The following is a 14,088-nucleotide window of genomic DNA, read 5'->3' on the forward strand; positions in this document are numbered from 1 at the left end:
CAAAGCTTCCCTTTCACTCAGATCAGTGACAGTAATTTGGATTAAAAAAAACACATCAAAAGATGAGCACAAATTTGGAAGAGAGAACTGGAAGTTTTAACTTCTCTGTGTTGTCTCTCTGGAATATTCTTTGTCCATCAGAGAAGATAAGGAGCTACTCTCTGTCTTCCTGTTTCTCCATCCTCTGTCTGAGTTGAACTGTTGGGTTTTGGTCTGTGATAAACCAGGATATTTCTCGTTGTAGCCACCCACTTATGTTTGAACGGGGGAAGGCTAAACCAATGAAGTGTGACTTGAGTAATGTTGAGTGGGGGTTTGGAAGATGTAATATGAAATTCCTCTCACATTTGCATTATGAACCATTAACAGTCTTACACAAATAAAATATATTCACATTAGGGATGGGCATGATTAGTCGATTCATCGATAATTGATCATTAAGAATTTCATCGATTACGTTCATTTTCATCGACAAAACGAATGTAGGTTGCTGTGCATAGAGTGACTAAACAGGGTCCGTACATGTGTCTCTGCACTCAGAAGGAGCGAGCAGATACAAACAGTCGGTCAGTCTGCAACGTGCCGAAGCACAAATGCGTATTTAACGATGACTTGTACAAGAAATTCCCTGCTTTCCGTTCCGGTCGGGATAAGTGTGACGCCATGTGCACAGTGTACAAAGCAGCACATGTGTTTCGGTGTCCAGTGGGAAAAAGCTCACCAGGACACCGAAAACATGAAAAAGCTTTGCCAGGTGAGAGTCGCGCAATGTCGATGACGAGTCCCCACCTCCCACCCCCCGTACGGTGTCCTGGTTTTGACAAACGCAAATATGGTCACACTAACCTGTATTCCACTGGGTTGTACCACATCAGCGCACAAGAGCTGTTTTTTTTTTCCTTCCCTTAATTTATGCAAATTAGCCATGCGGTTTAAGTTTCATTTCTGTGACAGTTGCGCAAAGCTTATAATGTCAAACGGGCCGATGTGGCTCTAGAGTGGTTACGGTTTATATGTCGTAAATGTCGAATTTATTTATGCAGATTAGTAGTGCAGATCGTTAATTCTCCCGACGATCGATTAAGAAAATTTAATCGAATGCCCATCCCTAATTCACATGACATTTACAGATCAACATTTATATTCACAGCATGAGCAGTTCACACCATTCCTCTTCTTTCTCTGGAGATAGTCATTAACTGAGATTGTCTGATCAAACAGCAGTGTCTTTTATTTGTGTCTTGGTTATTTGAATTTACTTCAGTCAGTTGGCTTCTTTGTTGGAGAAACATTGTAGATCTTGCAGCTCTTTTGGCGAGTCTTTGTGGAGCAGAAGTTAACGATGGTCTCTCCTCACAGTCTTCTGACAATGGGTGGTTTCAATCCATTTTGTGTTTTTTTTTTTTTTTTTTTTTTATTTTCTTGAGTTTCACACAATTTTAAAACTTTCTGGCAGTATTTTGTAATGTGTGCATTGTGTCACCATGGTAACTTCTGAACATTCGGTAACACTTTATAATAACTACACCTTATTTAGCCTTAATAAAGCATGAACAAAGACTTAATTAATAATGAACAAAGATGTAATTAATGTAAATGATTCCCGCTTAGTATCTACTTAATTACTACCTTAATTAGCACTTGCACTTAATTTGCCTGTGCTGTAAATAGTTACTCATAATTATTTCATACTTAATTACTCATGGACTAACCATTTGAGCATTTATTAATCATGAGTAAGCTATGAGAGAATGATTTACTAATAATGCAATGCAATGATAATTCAGGCAGCTGTTATCTGTTAGTTATGACTTTTTGAGAGCTTTTCTAAAGAGAAGACGAATTATTCTTTATTAAACATTTACTAAGCATGAATCATTATTAATTAAGTCTATGTTCATTATTAATTAAGTCTTTATTCATGCTTTATTAAGGCTAAATAAGGTGTAGTTATTATAAAGTGTTACCGAATATTCTACCATGTACATGCATATAGAGCCCCCCCCCCCAGTATGATGTCAATGCAAAGTATCAGCACATGTAATGGTCACGGCATACCACAGATTATAATGATGTTTTACTCAAAAACGGTCAAGAAAAGGGCTAATTACTTTCCACAACGTTTATTGACAAGAAGCGCAAATGTAGAGAAAGATCAGAGACACAACTGGGGCAGTGAGAGAGAGAGAGGGGGGGGGGGGGGGGCAGCTCTCTCCACTTCTGCACTCATCAGACTACATCCACACTGTGCATTTCAATAAAACTCAGAAACTAAAAGTCCAATTCTTGTCGACATTTTTATTATGCTAAATTCACCTTTTTAAAGTTTCCATCTTATTCTTCCGTCTGACAGGTTTTTACCACCTTGACTGGGACATTGTATTGTTGAAAATGACCACGTTACTGGAGGAAGGTCAAAAGAGTCTCACACCGTGCAGCCACTGAAACCGGAGGCCATGTCAGAGTTCCAGTGCTTGTGAGTCGTTCAAGTCGCTATCGGAGGTCGGAACTCAGAATCAAAGGTCCTATATTATGCAAAAGTGACTCTTGTGAGCTTTAAGCCATGCTACAATGTTGTTACCTCCTCAAAAACAGACCTGGAGTTGTGTTTTGTTTATTCACACATCTTTGAGTAACCCTTTATGAGTATCTCTCTACATTGCCAAAACCAATTCCATAATTAATAAAAAAAAATAAAAAAAAAGACTAAAGATCAGAAAAAAATAGAAAAGTGCTCAAATCATACATAATTCTGATCCAATGAAGTTAATTAATAGTTGTTAGAGGGAAATTTTACCTTTGTTGCTAACGTGCTTTGTTTACACCATGTATTTATTATAAATTAAACACTTTTTGGGAGTTCATACTGCCTGTTTTCGGACAACAGGGCACTGACAGCTTTCATTAAAGTCGGATTTTGTAGGAATTCTTCTGTACTTTTGCAATTGGACTTGAAAATGTGCGTATAATCCCTCAGTCGTCCAGGTAGAATCCATGGCAAACATACGAACACTTTAAGACACAAACTGGTCCACCCAAAGACAAAACACCGAGGCACAAACAAAGCGATCTCGTCTTCTCCGAGGATGTACCAACACAGACGAGAGAGCAACACAGGAACTCAGTCTGGTGTACATCTCCACCTAAAAGCCACAGGCCACTCTTTTGAGGACAGTGAGGTACAGATCTGAGCCAGAGAAAAGAAATGGTTTGAAGGGGGAGTTAAAGAAGCTGTGTTATGTTAAGAAAAACAATCCATCCTTGAACAGAAATGGAGCCCTCAGACATCATCTGTCTCCCATCTGCAACTCCATCCTCAAACTGAAAACAAAGAGAACAATAGGGACAGCCAGGTTGGGGCCAGAGGTGTGAAAACACTCATCATGGCCCTGAATGTTTATGCTAATATAACCACACACTCAGTCTGCACTTCAGTGGGCCTAGCTAACAAACTTAAACTGTAAACAAGTAGGTGTGTTAGTTTCAGAGTAGTTTCAGTGTAGTTAGCTCCTCCCTTCAGGCAGATATAATGAAGTGTCCAGCAGTGTCTGACCACAGCTGAAGAAGCAGCTTGGATGAGCAGCGAAATGTTTTCAACCTAAATAAACGTTTGTCCAGTTGAAAAATTTCTTTGCTATGGACTTGAAAAATGTAAAAAGAAAAAACTCCTAAATGTTAGATTTGTAAGAGCCTAATTAGCCTGTTAGCCTAGTCCTGCTCTTAGCCTGCACTTGCTCCGTTCTAGCAGCAAGTGCTCTGATTGGTCAGAACTGGACGTTTCTGACATTACACGTTTTGCTGTGTGAGGCCAATACAATATTTATCTTCCAGATTTTATTACAGTTCTTTGATGTACACTTTAACAACATTAGCATTAGCAGCACGGCACATAACACAGATGCAGGTGGGCAGGAGGGAACCGCTAAAGGAAACATAACACTGATACCATCAATCTTTTAACTGTCAGCTTTTTAATTCACGTAAAACTACAAGAAAATCTTAACTACTAGTGCTATGGTGTTGTGCCTTTTTATCAGTTCTCCAACAATGGTTAGATGAAACAAAACCAAACTTAAATAGTTTGTTAAAAATGAACTATATCTGTAAAATTCCTTTAATACTGGATCTACTTATATACTTAAAGGGATAGAAGTGAATTTTGGGCATCTATTCTGGAATACATAAAAGGATCATGCAAACACGGTAACAAAAGGATTTATAAATGAAAATAAATACATTTAAAAATAGCAACTCTATGCTACTTTGGCCCCAGTAGCTCTTAACCATGCACTACCTCTCTTCTCTTTATGTGTTTTAAAAAAAATCTACTTACGTTTGAGAGAGCCCAAAAATAACTGAATGAATGGATTTTCTAAGGGGAACCATTGGCATTCAGTTGTAACGAAAAGAATGCTCAGAACGACAGTCAAAACAGTCAAATCCGAGGCTCAGAGCAAGTAAACAAGATTAAAAAACAAGCCGGGGAATATTTCAACATGGTTAAAGCTCACAAGTTTCAATTTAGCATACTGTAATGGTGACTGCACGCCGCTGAAGCCGAAACACACTGAAGGAAAATTGTCCACATTGTGTACAGCAGGGTTTCACATGTGCAGAAGACTGGTCGAGGTGTTGTTTTCAGATGTTTGGACGTCTCCACACTTTGTTCTGAGTCAGACTTTGTTCTCGGCTGCCCGCCTGGATCTTCCGGGAGCTAGTTAAAGACCTGCACAAGTTTGACTCCTATTGTTTTCACTGATGCGCTGGAAGAACACTCGAGGAACAAAGTACGAGCGTACATCTCAAACAGTCAAACTCTCAACGCTGGAGCCTCAGGGATGTCATTAAAACCAGCACATCTCATATTTATACATTCACTTTAGACCCACATGATGTAAGTCCTTCAATTCCATCACGAGGACTTCCACTTGATCTCTGCTGTCACAAAGTCTTGATTGTCAAGCCCTCTTAAACACAGACACAGTCGCCCATTAACTCCAGAACTCCAGCTACTCTCCGCTGATTAGAGTCGGATTTCTCCAGACAGCTGGTTAGACCATTCTTGTCCCCATCAACAAACTGCTTAAAGGGCTCATGTAATGTTGTTTCCTCATAACAAACATACCTGGAGTTGTGTTTTGTTTCATTCACACATGTTTATCCTGCATATTTAAGCTGAGTTCTTCAAACCTGGAACTGCCCGTCTTTACTGAACTAAAGATAAAATACAGAACAGAGCGTTTCGACCTTTGGCACGTAGACAGACGACTGTAATAATAAAGGGTTGCTCAAATGTGTGTGAATGAAACAAAACTTCAGGTATGTTGTTGATAACAATATTATAACAACATATAAAGCTCACAAGAGTCCATCTTGTGTAATATAGGACCTTTAGTGAGTGAGCAACCTCCCTCTAAGCCAATGGTCAAATGGTCAAACTCAAATTCACAGACTCCAAAATTAAAAAGTGGGACTAAGTTGTCGTCTAAATATTTATTGAAAATTTTCAACAACATCTGTAGGTTTTCTCTTTGAAATATGTAATGTTAAACCTTTTCTTGTTAAAATAAATATGTAATAATAGTTTTGCTTAAACACTGAAACCAGAACAAGCAAAAGATAAAATAATAACAACATGTTCCCTATAGCCTGTCTGTAGCTTTTGAACTCCTTTTTTTTTTTTTTTTTTTTTTTTTCCACAAGCCAACAACAAATAACAACAAATAGCAACTTGCTTCAGTGAAAATTCAATTTTTCAACTATGAACAGCCAATAGTCAAAAGTAAAAAAAAAAAAAAAAAAAACAAACATTCATCCAAGTTCAGTTTGCTAGACTGTGAGTTACTCTGATGCACATGGGTCAAAAGCAGATATAAATACTTGGCATCTCTTCTTAGATACAGTACAACTTCATCAGAGTAGTAGTATTAGTAGTCGTAGTATTAGTAGTTCATGTGCCGTACTGGTGCAGCAGCCGGTGGGCAGCTCTAATACGTATTTGATATGAGCTCACGGTCCAAATATAATTATATATTGCGGGCCAAATTTGGTAACCGGGCCTGCGTCTGACATGTCTGCTCTAAACTCATATCTAGCATGACTGCTTCTTACCCAGTGCAGTTGAGTGCCTCTTCGACTGTTGTTGATAGTGCAAACAAGTTCTCCTATTTAAACTAAACTGTCAGAGCATCAAAAATAAAAGTAAAAAATGTTTATCCTATGTGTGAATAATTATACCCCAGACCTCCATCTTATAGGAGGATGAACATGCCCCAACATTCTATCTTGTGTTTGTCGTGATTCACTGCTCGAGATGGACTTTCCCTGAGTCTGTGTCTGTGGTAAAGTGTGTCTGTCTTCTCATCTCTAAGTATTGATTTTGGTCAAATACAAAGTGGTGCAGAGTGTGAGACATGAAGCACTCCGTTATGGGATCCAATTTATCCACAAACTGTTCTGAAAAAAAAAAAAAAAATACACGGTCCAGTCGCTGTGTCAGTGTGAGTGCACAGGAGCGAGGAGGGGGACGGCTGAGTGAGAAAGATGGAGGACACGAGTGGGAAAAAGAGGACGCCTGGTCACTCTGGGTGAAAAAAAAAAGTCTATGCCGGAATCTACCACTCATGATCAGAGGTGGGTACTACTCAGTTTTATTTACTCAGTTACATTATTATTATTATTGTTATTTTTCAGTATATTACAAGTTTTAGTTACTCTTCCCACTGTGAGTAAGTCTACAAGTGACAAATCTTTATGACAGTGGCTGACAATATGAAATGATTTGAACATTCTATTTCTATTTTTTTGCACTGCTCCTTCAGATATGATTTACTTTTTATACTTTTATACAAGTGCATAATTTCATGTTTTCTCCTTTGAATAAGATTACATTCAAATTAGAAATCAGATGTTACGTCCTGACTGTTATTATTATTATTATTATTTTTGAAGTAATATTACTCTTACTTGAGTACAGTGTTTGGCTACTCTACCGCCTCTCCTCACGATGCACGTTCACACATAAACTGGAAATAAAAAGCATTTGTACACAAAAGTGAGGATGACTACATTATAAATGATGTAATTATTTTTTTTTATTATGTGGGTTATAGAAATGAAAAAAATACCCCTTCATATTTGGATGTTAGTGCATTCTTAGTAGATTGTCTTCAGTGTGTTCACTTTAGGTCTGACTTTGTTAAAAAGCAAGACCAGGTTTTTCATGGAGTTGTGCTGCCATCTACTGGCTATTCATAGGAAGTGCACCAGAAGAAGCTTGGACTCGTGTCATTTGTCTATGCATTTTAATTTATTTTTAAATTTTTTTGTATGTGGGGATGGTGTAAGTATAGCCACCCATAAAATCTTTAAAGTAACACAATTGAAATGCCATGCTCTATTACAGTTTAAAATAATTAGGGCTGGGCAAAATTTTTTTTAAAAATATTAATCGCAATTAATCGCACTCGAACTGTGATTAATCGTGATTAATCGCATGTTATATGCAAAACCAATTAATGAATTAAAAAGTAGAATACAGCGCACTTTTATTGGAAATGTAAATGAAAGAGCCACACATTTGTTGTGCAAACAGCATTTCTTTCAGTGGGGAACCCTCAGAGCCTTCAAGGTTTTCTGAAGGCTCAAGAAAAAATATTGAATGAATTTTTGTACTACTAATATATTTTTTTCAATATATATATATATTTTTTCAGTGAGTAATAAACACTACTACTAGTAATAATATCTAGATCATAGTTATAAACTTGGACTGAATACCTTGTAATAGCGTTATGTAAGTGAGACCGCAGCGATGAAAACCGCACTGGACACCTCTATCTGGACGCCTCAGGGGCATCTGGAAGAAGGAGAAGACAAAGACGGTCGGAGCTAGGAGCCCTTGGAAGCTCAGAGTGCACGGCTGGTCCGGCCCGGTTGCGGGCTCGCGGAGGCTTGGACACGTTGCATCTCATGTGGTCAGAAAAAAGTGAAAAAAGTGTAAAGAAAAGACGTCAAACTTAAAGAAACGCTCGCGGTGGACTTTTTCAAAATAAAAGCCACTGAGCAACAGATGTTTACAATAAAAAAAATAAAAAATAAATAAAAACTGCGTTAACAGCTTTAAAATAATTGTCGAATTGATTAGTTAACGCAAAATTAACGCGTTAACGTGCCCGGCCCTAAAAATAACACATAACATAGTGCACATAATACACCAATAATGTTCACAAAAATGTTTGGGTCAGTTACAAATATAAACAGACACATTTAAACAGCCATTAACCAATTATACTTGGATAATTAGATTTATGTGTGCCTAGTTTGATTCCTAAGATGCTTATTTTGATCAATTTTTTCACAGGAATCAAATCAGAAATGTACAAATCAAACCACAAACACACAAATCGAATCACGCAGAAATCATGCACGCACAAGTCAAATCACGCAAACACAAATCATGCACTCACACATCGCACACACACAGATCAAGTCTTCAATGCACAAATCAATCCACGCATGCATGAATGAAGGTCAAAATTGTTTCAAAATGTTTGAATGTGTACATTTTGATTTGTACACTGGTAAATACAAATATATTACAACATTAGTTTTACAGGTTCAACTGAGATATTTTCAGACCAAATCTGAAAATTATATCTTCATGTCTCAAAATAGTTTGTATGCGTAGAATGAAGCGAGCAGGGGGGTGGGGCTGTAGGCTGGACCAGTGGGGACACAGACATGAAACTCAACACTGAGTTGTTAGAAGAGACGAGGAGACGCACAGAATGTCACAAGACAGGGTCAGTTTCTCTCAAAAGCTGCACTGTTTATTGTACTGTATGGTATAACTGCTGTCTGTTCTGAAACCACTTGGGATCCTGTTGTGCTCTCAGGATTTATAAACATGTCACATCTTGTGGGTGACATTCATCTCATCTGTCGGTCCTACAGGCAAACAAGGTTTGGCACGGAGTCTGGCATTAGACGAAAGCAGGTGACCAATCAGTATTGACAATCAGTACAGTAGAATACACACTTGTTCAATGCTTTATGACTTTTAAGATGTGAGTCTGGTCACTGGTAGAGAGGACTGTCAGGAGTCTGTCACATTTCATAACACTTTGCTTTTCTGACATATTGAAATAGTAAATTTAATCAATATCTTTTTGTTCTGGCTCTCCACAGTCTGGTACATCTGCTCTCATTCAGGAAATACAACAGAACAAACTTTAGAGAGTGGCTTCTTCAGTTCTTAACTGAGCTCTAGTAAGAGACTGCTTTAAATAGGGTATTATGCTATATATATATATATATATATACACATATACACACACACACACACACACACACACAACATCCATAGCAGTTCTGTAGTGATGATATGTAACCACAGCCTACATGTTTAATCAAAGCAGTTATTCAGTACAATACAATTATCAATTATTAATTTTGATTATCGTCATAGGACCTCACAGGCTGATCCTTATGTGCTCAGCAAATATCACAGACAGTGGAGTGCAGAAGAAGGACTTCAGGTTAGACTTTACTCTGATAATGGTAAACCAACAGCTGTAAACTGCTATTTCTTTGTAACAGCATTGCCTGAGCAGACAGGTTACTGTATAATTTTGGAACAGCACTGTACACGTCAACTACAGAGCACACAGAAGTGACCATCTGCTTTTTAACAGTGTATGAGAAATTATTTTACTCACTGTGGCTCAGTGCTGCCCCCTGCAGTTTCTTTTCTGATAGGACATCCTTTTATCTGCTCACTCCCTGAAGCCATTTCCTCACTCACTCAGCCTGGAGGAGAAACCGCAGAGACACTCTCTGGTCTCGCACTCTTTACATTTGAAATCAAGGCTTTAGCCATTTTAACACGACTTCTATTAAAGTGACAGCAGCACTGATCACAACTTAACCTGGAGTGACCCAGTTCTAGTGATGATTAGTAGTATTCATTTCCTGCCTCAGTCCCACTCTTTGATGAACCCTCAAACACATCACATATGAGTTAAACCCCTTCTGAAAACTACAAAAGTGAATGTCTCAAAGTCCCAAAAGTGTGACTCGCCTCGACTCAGACGACGCCTCTGCTCCAAACACTTACACAGTCCCTCCGCTCTGTGCACTCTGAACAGATCAGAGTCAAATCACTGGGGTCGTATTCTCCCAGATACGACATGGATTTACTGTCTCTGCTCGTGATCACTTTGGATTTTTTCATAAAACATCAGTGTGAGAAATCCAAAGAGTTTAATCAAATAAGAGCAAGCATTAAAGGGTTCATATTACTTTATTTCTGATTTGATTTTGTGTACACTGTTGTAAGATCGTCTGTGTGAATAGGTTATAGTTCTCTGATGTAAATAACTTTGAAGGTGGTAAAGTGCTGCATAAATATGTAACCATTTACTATTTACCAGACTGATAATAAAAGATTACTCAAACATGTATGTATGAAAAAATAAAACCCTTTTTTTGAAATATTAACATGCCATTGAATCCTGATGAATAGAGTGAGTAAAATGAGTGAATTGAGTGATTTTCCAGTGAGACAAAAGTGAGCAGGCTGCACAGCTCGCTCCGGGGGATTGTACCCAGCACTACTGACAGAGACAAAGTGAAGCTCCAACAGAACACTGTGGAGGGCTTTTCCAAATCAAATACCAACGAGATGAACAAAAACCAAAAAGACACCAAACCACGGATCAAATTCAAGAGTTGTGAATGTACATTTGAGATTGAAGCGGGCTTCGAGGAGGCCTGTGTGAAAAGAGCTGCTTAAAAAGAGATAGAGAGAAAGAGCGAGATACTTGGTTGATCCTGAGAGAAATTCAAGTTCTCCTGTAGCAAACTGGTGTCGCTTTGCTGCAACATTTCCACTGCACTTCTCAGTCGCCATTGTGTCTCAGTCGAAGGTCTCAGTGCAGTTGAACAGGAGACAAGAGGTAGAGTCAGAAGATCCTGTGGGAGAGCCAAAAGTGTCCCTCCTCTTCGTCCTGCAGCGTTACAGCAGTGTCCAAGGGGAGCCAGGTGAACGCAACAGGAAAGGCGTCATTCTTACTCTGCTCTGGTGTTTCTGTTGGTGATGAAATGAAATCCATTCTCTAAGTATTTCCAGTCTCCATGGATACAGAAAAAAACAAAAAAAAAACTTACTTACCATATTTTCCGGGCCATTAGACGCGCTCTTAAGCCTCCAACCCCATCAAAAAACGACTGCGCGCCCCACAATCCAGAGCGCCCCATACATGAAGCCACTCAGGTGTCCAGCACGACTTCAGTAAACTACAAAGCCACAACACCCGCAGAACACGCAAACACACACCGAGCAGACAGCGACCGCAAAGCGAAAAACTCCTGCAGCCACACTCATCACTCCACACGGACGAGGAACGGAACGGAGGAACGAACCAAAAAATGAGTGCGATGTGCCACTTCTAGACACAACTGAACAACTGAGTCACTGCGAACACACCACAACTGAACAAAGCCCAGAGTCACTGTGAACGCGCCAAACAAAGTCCCACTGACCCATCCAGCTGTTGTGTTTCCTTTAAAGTCCAGTATCATTTATTTGTGAAAAAAGTTTAAAAATAGGCCGATCTATAACAGTGCGCCTTATAATCCAGAGTGCCTAATAGCGCGAAAAATACGGTATGTTCATTGATCAGCACATACTGCAATTCTTAGTCGGTTAAAATCCCATGATATGATGTTAAAAAACTGAGCTCAAATAACAAAACTTTTCAAAAACTGCTCAGTGTGTGAGCCAGGCAGTTGCCAAGAGCAGCCAACCACACTGAACTACAACATGTGGAGTCACTAAGAGCACCACTAAGGCTAAAGCTTTTTTTTTTTTTTTTTCTTAAGTGAAAGTCTGTTTGGAATTCTGAGAGTGCTGTGCCCTACTTTCTCATCTATGTTATAACGTCGTTTTCTCATCTCAAACAGACCTGGAGTTGTGTTTTGTTTCATTCACACATGTTTAACACACAAACCCTGCACATTTAGGCTAAGTTATTCACAAAGTGCAACGGAGCATTTTGAGCTTTGGAGATGTAGAGAGACAAATCAGGATAACTCAAACTCTCTGAATGAAACAAAATACAACTCCAGGTCTGTTTTTTAGGGAGGTAACAGCATTATAACATGGCTTAAACCTCAGAAGAATGTTGTGTGGGACCTTTAAAAAAAAAAAAAAAACTATAGGCTATACGGCTTTAGTGTCCAAACACAGGTGGCAGTGAGGCTGAGGCTTTCACTGCAGTGTTATCGTTGTGTTGTTGCAAACTGACCACTAGATGGCGTCAGAGTCTGTGAATTTGACTTGTACACGCCCAGACTGTATGACTTGTCCGTTGTTCACGTTATTAATGAACAAAACAATAAGGATGTTCAATGAGGTGGATTAATGTCTTTGAACATAAACTCTTCAATGGAACAATGTTGTCTGTGCTGTCTGTAGTTTATAGTTTAATTATTAAGAAGAGACAGAGTAGTTTAAAGAGAAACAATCCCAGATGCTTTTTGTTAAACATTATTAATTTGCTTAACTTTAATGAACTGCTTATACATGCTGACTATAGGAAATAAAATCACAAAAACGTTACATCAGTAGTTTTTTGTGTAAATAGGCTACAACATTTGCAGAGCATAAGACTTTAGCTTGAAGTACAAAACTGTTCTTCTTTTCTTTCATGTCTGCTTTGATTTACTCCTCTGAGTTTATCACGCCACATTCTTCTTTCTTTGTTGAAAATAGTCCTCAGAAAAAAATGCATTATTAATCTTGAACATTTGGGAATTAAACTCTTCACAGATCATTTTTAATTTAATGGCAGCTGGTCTTTTTAACAGCTCAACTCAGAGCTACAGGGTTTGCCCCACACTGATAAAACTTTATACATGCTTTATACATGACTTTGAGGAGTCAACAATGTCATGTATTTTCAACACTAAGTTGAACAAATACTAATGGGTAATTTTTAACTTATTGGCCACTTTACTAAGCAAGTACATTGATGTTGTGCTCTACACTGAGGGGAACTGTACTGATCTCTGTTTGGTCTGTCACATGCAAATAATTGGAGATCACCATTTGGGTTTTGTCACTATCATAAGCCTAGCAGCAAAAGATATGGAACTAACATCAGCAAGCAGATCAGATTGCCAGTAAATCGTTGTTGGCAGGATTCGAACCTGCGCAGGGAGACCCCAACGGATTTCAAATCCGTCGCCTTAACCTCTCGGCCACAACAACACAACAGTGTTGCAAAATTCAGACAATGCACTCAGCACTGAAGGGTTTTGATAACCCTTCAGCATAGTGATTAAACAACCATATCAGTTACTTCTGTGTCTTCTAGGGATGTAACAATAACCAAAATATTGTGATATCATATCGCCAAAAATCTCACAATAATATTGTGGGCTGTCACAATAAATACTTAAATGCATTGTTTTATAGTAGCAATAGCTAATAAACATTGGGAACTACATACCGCCTTGATTAATTACAGTGCAGACAACATAAACATGAAGAAATAGGTTTTTACTTGAATTCTTGGTATTATGACAGAAATAATTCACATTAAAATCTTGTCAGGGTATTTCTAAAGCAAAAAAAGTGTCCTATCTACAATTATATCAGCCTCTTCAAAATATCGCAATAAATATCGTACCGTGAGATGCATATCGTGATAATATTGTACCGAGAGATTTGGATTTCGTTACAGTCTGTAGTGTTTGACGTCTGGCAACATGCAGATGACGACTTCTTTTGAGCTCTGGGAAAACTGAGAAAATGTCCAGGTTTTCTTCATCTAGATGTCATTCTTTGTTTTGTTTTTTTCCTTTATACATTTCCTATGCACTTGTGTGTTATAATCTGTCTAATTTAATAATAAAATACTAAATAAAATATGTCATTGTAGCTTTCCGTTTTGTTCGGCAGATCAACAGTTCCGACCAGCTGCCTCTGTGTGACACTGATGTGATTAGAGTCCCATCCCCCATGAAGAGCTGTGGCAGGTTGTGAAGACGCTGCTGCCGAATAAATTGGTTTTATCACATGCC

General features: G+C 38.5%; 1 non-coding gene across 1 annotated transcript; it reads right to left on the minus strand.

The window, feature by feature from the left end:
* Window positions 1-13,191: 13,191 nt before the first annotated feature.
* trnas-uga (transfer RNA serine (anticodon UGA)) lies at window positions 13,192-13,273 on the minus strand. The gene has a single exon. It is a non-coding gene; the product is annotated as a tRNA-Ser (tRNA).
* Window positions 13,274-14,088: the final 815 nt, after the last annotated feature.

The sequence above is a fragment of the Boleophthalmus pectinirostris genome, unplaced genomic scaffold, assembly GCF_026225935.1.
Source record: "Boleophthalmus pectinirostris isolate CB_2022bp ecotype Guang Dong unplaced genomic scaffold, ASM2622593v1 HiC_scaffold_23, whole genome shotgun sequence".
NCBI lineage: Eukaryota > Metazoa > Chordata > Actinopteri > Gobiiformes > Gobiidae > Boleophthalmus > Boleophthalmus pectinirostris.